Source organism: Lepisma saccharinum, chromosome 12 (assembly GCF_977018435.1).
Source record: "Lepisma saccharinum chromosome 12, izLepSacc3.1, whole genome shotgun sequence".
Lineage (NCBI taxonomy): Eukaryota > Metazoa > Arthropoda > Insecta > Zygentoma > Lepismatidae > Lepisma > Lepisma saccharinum.
Window position 1 is genome coordinate 19099374 of NC_139240.1, and position 16010 is coordinate 19115383.

Below are 16010 nucleotides of genomic sequence, written 5' to 3' on the forward strand. Positions count from 1 at the left end.
ACAAAAATGTATTTACTTGTTTTTGTTTAAATTTTCGATTCTTCGAAAAGTTTGTTAAGGAGTTGAGTTGAGTTGGTGTTTTAGACCACTTTATGTACAGTAATGCTAATCGGGGCTGGACCTACAGTTTAAAGTAAAATCCACTGTGTACCTCCACCCATGTATCGAACCCGGGACCCCTCGATTACAACCCCCTCCATGTAGGACTGCCTTGACGGGGCGAGGGGGCTTAGTAGGGAGGCCATTTTCATCTCATCATTCCACCCATTCTTCACATCCATATCTCACGTTTTCACCATTCCATCACGTCATTCATCTCCATATCTTTGACCTCCCTATAAGTAAGGTAGGGAGCTCATCTTCATCTCATCCTTCCACTCATTCTTCACATCCATATCTCACGTTTTCACCATTCCATCACGTCATTCATCTCCATATCTTTGACCTCCCTATAACTAAGGGTCCTGCTAGAGGAGACAACCTCGATAAAAAAACCCTATCCCAAGGTGTGAGTTGCACGTGCCGATGGGACAGTGTTGGCTGCAGGGGTAGGTGCAGTCGCGAACGTGGCCTCGGGGATTTTGGTTTGGTCCTCGAGTAGCCTTCATTTTTAGTGATAGGTCTTCCTCGGCATAGAGGGCATGTCGAGGCGACAATTTATGGACCCTCCACAACAAACACATTTTGTATATGGGTACAAAAAACAACTCAAACGGGGGGAAACCCCCAAAACGAGCGCGGCCTTCGAGCCCGCTCCAATTAGTGGAAAAGACAAGTAACGTGCCACGTTACCTTATTATCAGTATTGTTGAGAAGACCGATAGTAACGATGATTCTGCAACAACAAAGAAACACGGAGCTGCTACATTGAAGAACTTGTCACCTTTCCTTATCAAGAAACAGCTAGACTACGCCGCTGGTTCCGATGTTCCAGAAATAAAGAAGCTGAGAAACGGGAGTCTATTATCCAGACCAGCACAGATCGCCAGACCAACAACTTTTTAAAGTTAAGATCTTTGGGCGACTTCACTGTTAATGTTGAACCCCATCGTCAACTTAACAGTAGTAAAGGTGTGATTCGCCACTGGGATCTACTAAATGCTGAGGAGGAAGAGATCCTTGAAGCACTCTCAGACCAACATGTCACCGCAGTGCAGCGAATCAAGACGCGAAAATCCGGAGAACTTGTGCCAACTGCTTCGATTATACTAACGTTCCGAACGACCACTCTCGCAGATATTGTACGGGCTGGATATTTGAGACTAAAAGTCCTGCCATACATCCCTAACCCGATGCGATGTTTCAAATGCCAGCACTTTGGGCACACTCAGCCTTCCTGCAAGGCCACTACCGCCCTTTGTGGTAAGTGTAGTCTGCCTGATCATGGTACCGAACCTTGTTCTTCTGGTCCCAAATGCATTAATTGCCAAGGCGAGCACCCAGTCTGGCATCGTGACTGCCCCTCTTTCCAACAAGAGAAGAAAATCAGAGAGTTGGTCGTCACAGAAAAAATCTCTGCTGGCGAAGCAAAACAAACGTCTCCGGGAAAGTATACGCACCAGTTTACCTGTGCCATTCGCTACAGTTGCTGCAGCTGCTCTTACCCGTCGCAGTGTAGGGGTACAAACCAGCGACGTGTCAACTCAAACACAAACGATTCCCGTAGTAGCCCGCCCTGCTTCGAGGAAACCAGCAACCACTCCTCGCTCCACAGAGAGGAAGATCAAGCAGGTGCATACAAAGGAATATTTTCTGAAGTCTACTAGCTCTCCAGTCAGGGTGGCAGCCACCACCCTGAAACTTAAGGCGCAGCTGAAAGCTGCCCGGCGGGCGCTCAAAGCACCCGCCCCCACTCCCCCTTCTTCATCCCCTTCGCCCTCTGTGTCCTTACCCGAGGACATGATACAGGACGAAGCCGCGGATGAAGAATTTATCAAGGTGACAGGGCCTAAAAATAGAGTACGCCTTAAAAGGTAACAATCTTACCTACATATATGGCTTATTGTCTCCAATGGAACCTTAACGGTTTTCGAACGCATCTCGAGGAACTGCAAATTCTTATATCTGAATTTGACCCTGCCATCATATGTCTCCAAGAGACACATTTTCGTCCAAATGAATCCGTGATTTTGAAAGGATACACGCTTTACCGCACCGACAAGCTTTCTGAGGGTCGTCGTGCACACGGTGGTGTTGCAATCGGTGTTCGAGATAACATCCACTCAACGCCAATCTTTCTCACCACCCCCCTCCAAGCTGTCGCCGTGCGGGTCCATCTACCACAGCCAATATCCGTTGCAGTGTCTACATCACAAGGGAGGAGCGATTCTCTCTTGAGGACCTCCTTTCTATATTCGAGCAACTTCCGTCCCCTGTAGTTCTTTTGGGCGATTTTAATTCCTACCATCGTTTGTGGGGCTCCGTTCTTACAGAGCCCCGGGGTCAAATTGTAGAACAATTTCGTGAGGCAACAGGTTTAACGTTGCTGAATGATGGGACTCCCACATATTTCAGTCCTTCCTCAGGCACACACTCTGCGTTGGACTTGTCCTTCTGCAGTCCCAGCCTTGCTCCTACCACATCTTGGAGTCTTCACCCTGATCTCTGTGGGAGTGATCACTTCCCACTCTTTCTTACTCTGAAACATCTTCAGCACTCACGTGAACAACACCCTCACTGGCATCTCAGTCGGGCCGACTGGGTTGCCTTCGAGCGTGCAGTGGACCTTGAAGTCGATCTTGCGTCGACTTTACCACCAATCCACGCCTTAGATTTGTGTCAAGAGTGCATGACGCTGCACGCACCTCCATTCCACATCCCAGTGGACCTGCGAGGCGACGTCCAGTCCCCTGGTGGACTGCGGAGATCAGTGCAGCCATTAAGGACCGTCGGCTCATTCGAGCCAGTAAGAAGGCGTGCTGGGTCCAATACGTGTCTTCTCTGACGAAGCAGGCTTCGTCGAAAACCGTTTGGACCAAAGTACGTCGCATCCAGGGGGGTGCATCTACTCCTCTGAGCGCTCTGGAGCACGACGGGACGTTGTACACAGATTCCGGAGACATAGCTAATATCTTGGCCACACAGTTTTCTGATGCGTCTAGCTCGGAAAATTATGCACCACGTTTCCTTCATGAGAAGGAACGTCAGGAACGACGCCCTCTAGTTTTTCGAAGTCATAACACCGAGCCATACAACTCTCCATTCACTGAACGGGAGTTCGATCATGCGCTTCGAGATTCTAAGAATACAGCTCCTGGAGTGGACAAGATCCATTATGAGATGCTTCGTCATCTGCCCATTGGAGCAAGAAATTTCCTTCTGGCGGTATTCAACAGGCTTTGGTTGGAGGACTCTTTCCCCACTTCCTGGAAAGAAGCTATTATTGTTCCCATCCTGAAACCAGGTAAACAACGCACCGCAGCCTCGAGTTATAGGCCTATTGCCTTAACTAGCTGTGTGTGCAAGTTGATGGAACGCATGATCAACAAGCGTCTCACCTGTTTTTTGGAGGTGAAACTTAACTCATTGATAAGTAATTTTCAATGTGGTTTTCGCTCCAACCGTTCCACACTGGACCATCTGGTTCAGCTGGAAACATATATTCAGGATGCATTCCTCAACAAGGAACATTTAGTTGCAGTTTTCTTTGACCTCCAAAAGGCATATGACACAACGTGGCGCTTTGGTATCCTAAAGCAGCTCCATTCTTGGGGCGTGCGTGGCCATATGGCGTACTTTATTGAAAAATTTTTATCAGATCGCTTTTTCCGCGTACGTGTTGGGAACTCCTTTTCGGATCTTCACGAACAAGAGAACGGTGTCCCGCAGGGCAGCGTACTTAGTGTGACTCTGTTTGCCATAGCAGTAAACAGTGTTATGGCAAACATTCTTTCCCCAGTACATGGCCTCCTCTATGTAGACGACCTCACGATTTTTTGTCGCTCATGGAATCTCGCGTCAGCTTCTCGTCGACTCCCACTGACGATAAACCGTTTGGTTGAGTGGTCCTCCCAAACAGGTTTCACCTTCTCATCCGAGAAATCCGTGTGTGTTCACTTTTGTCGTCAGCGTACATGTCATTTAGACCCTGACCTGTACATGGGGAAATCTCCCCTGTGCTTCGTGAATGAGGTCCGCTTCCAGGGCTACCTCACCTTCACCAGTTAAAGTTCTCTTGTCTTCGAGTTCTCAACCTTTTACGTGTTTTATCTCATACTTCCTGGGGTGCTGATCGGACGGTACTGCTTCGCCTGTACCGTACACTCATCAGGTCGAAGCTTGATTATGGATGTGTTGTGTTTCTTCTGCCCGCCCACCTAGACTTCGCATCCTAGACACCGTCCACCATGCTGGTATACGTGTGTACTCTGGTGCCTTTCGGACCAGTCCAGTCGCCAGTTTGTACGTAGAGGCATCTGAGCCGTCGCTGTCTCTGCGAAGACAGCGGCTGGTAGTGAACTATTTCCTCCGTCCTCGCTCGATGCCTTCACATCCTTCATTTCACACCATCTCAGACGAGAGTAGGCTGGCAAGGTATCGGCTCCACCCTAGTGTCACTAGACCATTTGGTGTTCGTGCAGACGAGATCCTGTCAGCACTTGGTGTTGACAGTGATCTTCATTGCGTCTCTCCACTCATTCCGCCTCTCCCTACCTGGGAGTTTCCTGCACCTTCTATCGATTTTTCTCTGACTGCCCTTCCAAAGGCAGAAACACCAATGGTTGTATACCAGCAACGGTTTTTAGAACTTCGTGCGAAGCACCCCAATTTTAATGTGTTTTACACGGATGGGTCCAAGACATTCGAATCAGTTGGTTGTGCCTTCGTCCTAGACTCCCAAAGTTCCAGTTACTTGCTACATCCTGCCTGTTCCATCTATACGGCAGAGTTGTACGTCATTCTAAAAGCACTGGACTTTGCAGACGTGAATGGTCTGAAGAAAGTCCTTGTGTGCTGTGATTCGACCAGCGTGTTGCAGTCTCTGGATTCGCCGTATTCCCGGCATCCGGTAGCGCAACACACATTAAGACGGCTTGTGTCCTTATCTGCCAGTGCGGATGTACACTTCTGTTGGGTCCCTAGCCACGTGGGCATTCTGGGGAACGAAGCAGCAGATGCTGCCGCCAAGTCTGCTGATGCAGATGGCGACATTCTCGTTCACCTTTTGCCAGCTAGCGACCTGCGGAATGTTTTCCGTTGTTGCCTTCTTGACACTTGGCAAGCCGAGTGGGATGCGGAAACGGGGAACAAGCTTCACGCTGTTAAGCCCACCATAGGTGCTTGGCGTTCCTCGTCCCGTCCCTCTCGGCGAGAAGAAGTTATTCTTACCCGCATGCGTCTAGGACACAGCCGTCTAACGCATGGTCACCTGCTCCAAGGGCTGGACCCTCCGTTGTGTCATGTTTGCAATGTTTTATTAAGTATTCGACACATTCTCGTTGAATGTGTCGATCTTGCTTACCTCCGGCAGACTTTTAACCTTTCCGGCTGTTTGTCATCCCTCTTGGGTGATGACAGCAGTATTTTAACAAATGCTTTTAGTTTTTGCGAAGAGCTGGACTCTTCCACCGTCTGTAAGGAGGTTTTTAGTTTGTTCTGACTTTTTAATGTGCCGTGTTTGTCTCGTGCAGGTCTTTTTACAACCTTGCACTTTTAGATTTTTCCAAGGGGCTATCTACCCCCCTTTTTGAAAATTAAGTCAGAATTTTAGATAAGGGGACATTTCCCCGTATATATAGAAGGGTGCGAAATGGCCTTAAGTGCCGACGCACCCTGAAATTTTAATTCAATCAATTCAATCAATCAAACCCTCGATTACAAGGCAACAACGCTATCTCTGCGCAAGGGGAGGCATCGTTTGTTAAGGAGGATTCTCAAAATCGGTCTTCACGATATCGAGAAAAATATGCGACTCGAGAAATCGTACAATTTGTGAAGATAATTACTTTTAACACGTTGCGTGTTTTAGACTGTTTTAATAGTAGAATAGATATTTGGTGCGAATAATACTACTTACCCGGTGATATGAGGCATCCTGCCACTATTATACTTATTTAGCGTGTATTGCGTTCTGATTCGGGACCAGTTGTAACTGTTTGCATATATGTGGTTTACCGCTGCACAAGAGGTCGTTCTTCAATCTACTCAAGCTCAAAACATTGTTTGGACGCAACGGCAACACTCAAAGCCCAACCCTGCCTGTTGTGCACCTGCGACTACGAGGGGTGGAAAGACCGCTCCCTCAAAATTCCGAGAGACAACGAAGTTCTAGGTTCCTACACTGACATCCACTATAGCTAGAACCAGGAAAACGAGAAAGAAATGTAGTTTTGGGTTCGTGCCACTCAAATTAAGAAAAGTAAAATTTTCAGCAAATGTAGAACAGTTTGCCCGGGCCACGTGAACGTTTCGGGGGGCCAGTACCCCCCCCCATGCCCCCCCCCCCTAACGACGTCCCTGCAGGTGTGGAAGGTCTCGCGCGACAACTTGAGCTCTGGGGAAAGTGGAAATCCGAGGGGGCCATATGGGTTTTGTCAAGAAAAAGGAAGGCTGGTGCAACAAAATTCCAATGTTGCCATCTACAGATGTAAACAATTAACTGGTCACTCAGTTTAGATGTAGATTTGCATAATTCGGAAAAAGGGGGTTCTGCATTGCGAAGCCAGACAAGAAATGTGGGAGAAGCCTCGTTTCCCAAGATACTCGCCGATATCCGTGGCGGAGTGGTTAGCACAGCGCGCGAGGAGCCCCGGGTTTGAATTCCGGCCTGTAGGTGGTAGTGTTTTTGTGCGTGTCCCTTCATCAATATCATCATATCATCACTCATCCTTATCTTCGCGATTATCCAAAAGTGGCAGGAAAGCGAAGAAAAATGAACCAAATCCATGAAACCAATTTGGATAAAGGGGTTATCAATTCATTGATTGATTTTATTTATTTTACTTCGCTTTTCTGCCACTTTTGGCTAATAGCGAAGATGAGAACGACTGATGATAAGACGAAACTGATGAAGGAACAATCACAAAGAACACCCATGCCTGGATTCGAACCCGGGATCTATGACGTCGAAGCGCATTGTGCTAACCACTCCGCCTCAAACCGTAAAAAGGGGTTATTAGAAGGCTTGTAAGAGATTCTTAAGTTGTGGGTGGACAATACTATACCTACACCTATCAAAGAAGTTGCGAGGAAAAATCAATTTTCAATTTGGGGTCTCATTGTGAAAATGTTTACTTGATCTTTGTTTTCCTTATTAAAGAACTGAATCCAATAGGAGGTTTTGATGGAGAAGCCAGATATTATTGTTGTGCGCGCCGATTTCTTTAGAGATATTCATGACTGCCCAAGCACTGAAAGAGCCGTGTACTATTTAGACGAAAATTACATAAACGAACATCATACGGTGCCAAAACGTAGCAGTGTGACAAAGACGTTGTAAGGCCTTTACACTAAGTGGAAAAGGAAGGAGAGGCTTCTACTGTCTGGCTACCTTAGCTGAGACCATGGACGAAAGTGCGCATGCGTCAACTGGAAGTGTTCATTGGCAAAATAGGGGCACTTTGTTCATGAAGCGGGTTTCGTGAAAATCGTCAGCTGTTGAAAAAACAACGAAGTTTCAAACGTAGTAACATCGCCGCCAAAATAGGTATAGATGTTTACGAATTATGTAAGGGTACAGAATGAAAAAAAATAACCATCCATATACTATATAAGCAAACGGAACATATCAGGAAAGTATTCATTACGTCACATTAGTAGATAAACTTGTTTGTAAACATGGAACTTTATTTTCGGTCATTCAATTTAATTGGTGTCCTTAGTAAATCGTATAATTAGCACAAATGTACACAGCAGTAATCAGAATAGTATTCAACAGTATTATTATGCAAACTATTATAAATATAGTAAAGAAAATGTAGTAACTGAATGGTTTGTGGTTTGTATTATATCAAGGGTGTTTTGTAGAGTGTGCAACAGCGACCAATACGTCTTTGTTTTCTTTGTTCCACTTCGAAACGGTTTGTTACGAATTGTAAGAGACATCACAAACACAACACAGAAAGCAGTAATAAACACAGCAAGTGAACCCTACAGAGCGACCACAAGGAAAAAAAACCTTGGACGAAAAGTCCCAGCTTAGCTTTCCCTTCTTCCGTTCAGCTCGTGCCATAAGGAAGGCTGGTCCACTCTCCCCCTCCCCTCCTCGCAGGAGTACGGTGCACAGGCTTTGCGGGTCGGCGCAGTTTTTTTTGCTTGTGCTTTACTATAGCAGGCAAGAGCCACAAGGTTTTGTTCTACCTGCTTCCCCTCTCGCGTTTGGAATCGTATTTTCCAGCTAGTTTCGTTTCCCTTGGCCGGACTGTAATGGCAACCATCGACGTAGCACAGTTTCATGTGGTCTTTCGCAAGTAAAATATTTGGAGCCCTTGGTGAAGTAAATATATACATATCGAGAAGAGATGTATATAGGCAATGATGATGTCAGAGGGATGGACAGACGTTTTGACCCAATATCTTCTATTACGAAAAGGAGGGAGAAGGAAATGGGGGGGAGAGGAGCTCAGGGCATTGCGTACAAAGCAAATATGGCTGTAATAAGTTAGAAGGTCGATATACTTTTTTTCAATTAAAATAACGTAGTGTATATACAGCTTTGCTAACAAATGCTCTTGGTTATCACAGGCATATTGAGAATAACAAGAAATTAGTGCGGTTGTAAACACTGCTTTTGAAGGGCGGAGAACTCATTATGAGGGTTGGGATTGTCACTGCCTCCGAGGTCAACTCGAATGCTTTCTCCCCAGAGCTCAAGTTGTGGCGCGAGACCTATAACAGCCTCCGCGGCAGGAGGCTGTACCTTCCCACGTATAAGAGAGAGGCTGATGATTGCTGTCGTTCACCTCTCCAACGACGGACGGACACTTCACTTACGGTAAATTGTCGACCGTAAGAAAACTGAACTCTTAGAACAGAATAAAGAATATACTGGACTGATTTTTCAAGACAAAATTTTACTAATTTTGTTTCCTGAGTCTTTTTCAATGATTGATTCACAGTTTCCAAATGCATCAGTACACAAAATAATTTATGTTTAAGTACTGCATCATATGAGTGATGCTTCTGTCTTTCCATTTTAAATGTCCGTTTGATGTGTACCTTGCGAAAGTTGTCTCACTGACCACCACGTTACTGCAAAGAGCATAAGAACAAATCACAGAGTTCACCAATAAAAGAAAACTGACACTTTGTTGTGAAACGTTGATTGGTCTAACACAATAAGTTTAGAGGAAACAAAATTTCGTTAAGGGTGATTTTTTTACCAATACTTGTACTTCGGTAAAACATCGAGGAGAAAACTTGATTACTGAAATTTTCAAATACTTCATTTCATTACACTAATACCCCATGGTATTTACCTACAGGGTTAGAATTCAATCGTCAGCTTTTTTTTTATTTGCAAATGTGGTTTAAGAAAGACATGAATCCAACTAAGATAAAGCTACACATTTTGAAATATGATCTTAAAACATTTAATTTGTTAATTGGATTGGATTAAAAGTAATTAATTCTTGTGCGAGAGTGGCCTTCCTGAAGAAAGCTCAACTGGTAACACCATGATAAACTATGCAATAATTCTAATACAACGTGTTCGGCTTATATGTATAATAAAATAAAATTTTATAACGTAAAAGGTATTAGTGCTAATGAGAAACGGATGGCACCATTGAAAAGAGCAATGTCGGAAATTTTAAATCCACTCATGCGCATGTGCAACGTGGAGATAAGTCGCGCGCCAATGCGCATGCGCAGAAAAGTCACGCCACGCTGTGAAGAGTGAGTCACAACGTGGACGGCTCAGCAAAAGGTTTTCTGTGTGTTGTCGCTTGTGGAATGTAAATCTGTGATGCGTGTGCAGCGCCTTTTTGCGTCGTGAGTACAACCTTCCACCGAGGACAGCTGCTCCAAGTTACCTGTCAATTATGAAATGGAACAAATAACTTAAAGAGACTGGAAGTGTGCTGTCAAAAGCAGGTAAGCATGCCAAGCGTAAAGTGTCAGAGGAGAACGTTGAACGCATTCGAGAGGTGTTCCAAAGAAGTCCGCGCAAATCCATCAGACAAGTTAGTGTACAACTAAACATCCCACCAACAACTGTGCATACCGTGCTTCACAAAAGATTGCACCTACAGACATACAAGATGCAACTCCATCAGAAGATTTTGCCGAATGACAGAAAAGTGCGACAAAAGTTTGCTATTGACATGTTAGAAAAGATTGACACTGACAATGCATTTCTCGAATCTGTTTGTTTTTCAGACGAGGCAACATTCCACATATCTGGTAAGGTGAATAGGTACAACTGCCGCATCTGAGGGTCAGAAAATCCCCGGGTCGTGTTTAATAAGAGAGGGATTCACCTAAATGGTTTGGTGTGGGGTTATCCATAACAAAATCATTGACCCTTTCTTTTTCCCTGAGCCCACGATCAATGGGAACACTAACCTTGATATGTTACAATTGTATGCTGTGCCTCAACTCCCTCAGAACAATTTTCCAGCAAGATGGTGCTCCCCCTCACTACGCCAGAGAAATTCGCAATTTTTTTGAATGAGCAGTTTCCTGATGGATGGATTGGAAGAGGATTAACTTTTCTTCCGTGGCCTCCCAGATCCTCAGACCTCACTCCACTTGCCTTTTTTCTGTGGGGATTTGTTAAGGACCAAGTGTACTGTACACCGGTACGTGATCTTGCAGAATTACGTAACAGAATTTGTGCTGCAGTGAACAATGTAACACCTACAATGCTTCAAAACACATGGAGGGAGGTGGGATACCGACTGGATATTTGTTGTGCCACCAATGGAAGCCATGTTGAGGTTCGTGGGACATAACTCTAAAATAAAAAAAAAATGCCACTTTCTTCCATCTGGATAATGAGTTTCATAAATAAATATCTATAAATAAAGAATCTATGACCATTTATTTTATTATACATATAAGTCGAACACCCTGTATATGGCCGACTTTACCATATCGCCACAGATTTTAAAATTCTGCTAGCAACAGTGAAAAAAATATAATGGCATGATGTAATGTTACACGTGATACAGAAAACACTAACTAACTAACTAACTAACTCCCTAGCCTTCTTAAACCCGAAGGTTCATGGCTGCAGCAACACAGGCCTTCCATCTTTCCCTATCTTGAGCAAGTTCTATATACTCTTTTCCATCCCTACCGATTTCCCTTAGGTCCATCTCAACGTTGTCCCTCCATCTTCGTCTTGGCCTTCCTACAGGTCTCTTACCATCAGGTTTCCCAACAAGAATCCTGTAAACTCCTCTTTCCTCTCCCATTCGTGCCACATGGCCTGCCCACCTAAGTCTTCTTGATTTAATCATTCTAATAATATCTGGACATGAATACAAATTATGTAGTTCTAAATTATGTAACCTTCTCCACTCACCTGTCTCCTCATCCCTTTTAGGTCCAAATATTTTCCTAAGGATCTTATTTTCAAATACTCTCAATTTATGTTCCTCTTTCAATGTAAGGGACCAAGTTTCACACCCATATAATACTACAGGCAAAATTACTGTTTTGTAAATTTTAACTTTTAGTTTCTTAGATATTAAACGAGAAGACAAAAGTTTATCAAGAGAGAAGTAACATGCATTTCCTGAATTAAGCCTACTTTTTATTTCCTCTTTAATATCATTTTCATTTGTTAATATTACTCCTAAGTATTTGAATTTGGAAACTGGTTCAAACGAGTTGTTATCAATAATTAGATTTTGATTATTACCCAACACTTGGTTTCGGCCTGTAAGCATATATTTAGTTTTCTCTTTGTTAACTTCCAAACCTATCTCTTTAGAAGTTTTGAAAAATATTTTACCATTATTCTTAATTATATTCACATCATCCCCCAGTAAGTCTACATCATCTGCATATGCTAACAACTGAGTCACACCATTTAATTTTAGTCCTTCTTTAGTTTCTCTTACCTTCCTTACAGCATATTCTAAGGCAAAATTAAAGAGCAATGGAGATAATGCATCTCCTTGTTTTAACCCATCATGAATTGTAAATTTGTCAGACATATTAATACCCACACGAATTTTACTTTATACAGAAAACACACAAACCTTAAAAAAAACATATACTGTGCTCGTTATTTAAAGAAAAAGGCAATGAAAATTTCCATAAGCGAACTACAAATATTTAAAAAAAAACATTTTTTAGCACTGAATTTGAAAATTCAGGCAGCATGTGAAAAATTTCAGGCGCCCTGTATTTTTGATTGACTGATTTGATCGATTTAGTATATTTTACATCGCTTTTTGTGCCACTTTTGGCTGATGGCGAAGAGGAGGATGAATGATGATGTGATGAAATCGATGAATGGACACTTACAAACACCCATGCCCAGACCGAGATTCGAACCCGGGACCCCTGGTGTCGTAGTGCGATGTGCTAAGCACTCCGCCACGGGGGCCGGCGTCCTGTATTTTTCTACGCCTGTTTATGCATATATACTCTGATCAATACGCCATCGAATCCACGGTTCAGCTAAATTTTCAAGATTAAAGACCCGAGAAAAAGGTGGGCCTGGATTTCGAAGAAATACGGTATTTAAATTTGATAATACCTTTGCTGATATATGCTGAAGATTTTGTATCTATTCACTTTGAGATGTAAATTTTAAAGAACGGACTGGGACTTTGCATTCTGATCTCGCCAAGGGCCCCGCAATATGTCAAATGGATAACAATATAAGTACAACAATAACCAGGAGTTCACAAACTCTTTCGTTTCACGGCACCCTTCCTTAGCGTTTCAAGATTTTTCCGCACCGCCCAACTCAGAATACAGGCCTATCTAACATTTGCATGCCACGCTCTGTTAGTGTGGTTAGGTTGCTAAGGCTCGGCCGGATTGGCAATTTGGCATGCGAATTGGCGATTATTTTTTTTTCAAATTTTCCTCTCCATTCGAAAAACCTCTTGGATATTTCAAAATATGAAAAATTACATACGCTTAGAATTGCTTATAGAGCATTGACGTGAATTTTCGTGTAGTTTTCTTTCACTGTTGTCTAGTTATTATCAATAGTTTCGCGATTACGTACGTCGATTCAACTCTTGATAATATCTAGACAACAGTGAAAGAAAACTACACGAAAATTCACGTCAATACTCTAGAAGGAATTCTAAGCGTATGCAATTTTTCATATTTTGAAATATCCAAGACGTTTTTCGAATGGAGAGGAAAATTTGAAAAAATTCGCCCATTCGAATGCCAAAGGTCCAGCCGAGCCTAACATATACTTTTAATTCAGAAACATTTTATAAGTACAAGGTACTAAATAGTACTAAATAAGCACATATTAAGAACAATCATATAATTGATTGAATTTGCAATTAAAAATAATAAAACATTTCGCGGCGCCCCTCTTACCAGGCACGGCGGCGCACACTTTGCGAGCCACTGATCTATTCCACTCTCGTTCCCTTTAAAAAGCTAATCCGTAGAGCATAGCTGGCTTCTGCTAAAAGAACCATATATTGTTCATATAAAACAATGCAATTGCAGATTCCGACTCTTAAATTCGCCCCTCCCAACAGTAATTTCTGGATCCGCTACTTCTTCCGCCGATTGGTAGAGTCCATGGCACGTCGAGTTGCTGCACTTCGCTGGGCTAAAGGAGGTCCCAAGCGATATTCGCGATTAAAATTAACCGATATGCCATCTGCCGGGATTTTCGGGAAGTACTCTAAGTAGGATACGTTGTGTTGAAGTCGTTAAAGCATGGTGAATATGCGAGAAAGTAAGGTCTACTGTTCAGTTTTTTTTTTTTTTTTTTTTTTTTTTTGCTCTAAATAGTTTTATGGGTCAGAACAAATTAAAAGTTTTCATGTGTTTCCACCCCGTGGAATCAACAAAATGAAATTTGTTAATAAATCAAGGAAAACGTAATTGACAGAAGATTGGTATGGGGGATATAACACTAATTCTGCAAGGAAATTACGAAGAATGCACGAGTCTGCTTACTTTATTTATCGAGAGATAAATATATATTTCCATGAAAGTAAAGTTTTAAATTGTAGTCTATAAATAAAGCTTTTTTTTTTCGAAAAATCATGAAGCGTCTTAACCAATGCGTCCATGTATTACCGGTGTTACGTATGTGTGAAATTTGGAACAGGTGCAGGTCGATTAAGAGGGAAGATGAAAATAGTTTGAGAATGAATTAATGTCAAATGTAACCAGAAAAAAAGTGGATAAGCTAATGTTACTGTTTCATTCAGTACGATGTCATTTTTCAGTGAGTATAGCCTGGTCATGAAATCGTGAACATTATTATTAAACCAGCCTTTCCCTTTCGAGAAAGAACTGCAACGATATGTTCCCAATTTTCTCCTGTCCCAGCTTTTCAAGTACAGGTCAATTTCAATTCCTTTATTTTCAAATAATTTCCGAGAACCCCAGTTACATGACGTGCAGATGATACAGCACTGCTTTGGACAATCAGTGCGTATACATAGTTTCGTCTGCATTTTCCGTGTTATTTTTGCCTATCATAATTAAATGCTTCGTTCTCAGTACAGCTTCACGTTTGTTAGAGTACCTGGAATTCACATCGCATTCGCAATATTTAAAAATAATGCGTAATTTAAACGTTTTCTACCATACCAGTCATGACAACACGCTGCTCTTTTGTACTACTGCTGAATGTAAACAAAGATTTATCCTACTTAGAGCGGCCATATTGGAAGCGACACTAGCGCTCAGGTGGTAATAACAGACGATTTTCAATTTTGTAAAAAAAGTCGATTTTGTCTTGCATAAATGAATGTGTGTGTGTTCGTTCCTTCATACCATCGCTCATCATAATCATTGCGATTAGACAAACTTGGCAGAAAAGCAACACAAAATAACCTAATTCAATGAACCTCATACCATTTCTGTTTTTTTCTTTGTTACACCCATTTTCGGATCTACCCCCTCTTACTTTAAAAAATCCTGGGTTCAGGTCTCATAGCAACATATACTATTGATAACATATACTATAAGTATGAAATCTTATTGATCATTATTAATAGAAAGCAAGTATTAAATAGAATCTAACACTTAATAAAAAAATCACATTTCAACTATAAACTCTCTCTCTCTCTCTCTCTCTCTCTCTCTCTCTCTCTCTCTCTCTCTCTCTCTCTATATATATATATATATATATATATATATATATATATATATATATGTGTGTGTGTGTGTGTGTGTGTGTTGGCGGGGGGTATGTGTAAAGACATTTTCCGATCTGGACCCTTCCTCAAATAATCCTGAGTACGTACGTGCCGGGTGTAAACTTTTTCTGGTCTACGGACTTTATACATATTGAAACAAATTTGCTTTATGTGTGTGTGTGTGTGAGCGCGTGCGTGTGTGTAACGTTAGTTACACGAGCGAAAGCTGAAAATACTTACGAACAATTTGACCACTCGTGTCGTCACAACAGGAGTAACCTCAAAGCTTACATGCATTAACTTTTGTGGGATCTGAAAAGAATAATATTGTTCTCTGCAAGAAAATTTTCTTTTCATAAATCTTGACACTTTCAATGCAGAGGTTATAAAATTACAAAATATTTTTTTTTATGATTTTCTTAATGCAAAAATTCCACTATTAAAGCACCTAATAAAAACGAGAAAAATAATGATTAATAGTTATCGTTCTCACGAGCGTTTATCGAATTTAATTAAATCAATAATTGTTTGCTTGTATTTGTTTATTCACCGTGGCTTCTCTATCTCTTTACCTTAGTCGTGACGATGATGAATGATGTTTAGGTGAGAGAACGAATGTATGAAGCAACCAATGACAGGATGGTGACGTTGATGAATGTGCATCCAGGCTCTTTCAATGCTTATGTACATTTTACTATTCTCCATGATTTTTTCACATAGGGAGCTATCACATTTGGGAATGAACCAGCCAATAGCAGCGTT

General features: G+C 42.3%; 1 protein-coding gene across 1 annotated transcript in view; it reads right to left on the bottom strand.

Annotated features, from left to right (window-relative positions):
* The window catches only part of LOC145996397 (uncharacterized), a 96159-nt gene extending 80539 nt beyond the window's left edge, over positions 1–15620 (bottom strand). Inside the window, exon 1 of the mRNA XM_083132844.1 lies at positions 15489–15620. The gene's annotated coding sequence lies outside the window, so the exon portion shown is untranslated. The remainder of the gene's footprint in view (positions 1–15488) is intronic.
* Between the last annotated feature and the right edge of the window lie 390 nt (positions 15621–16010).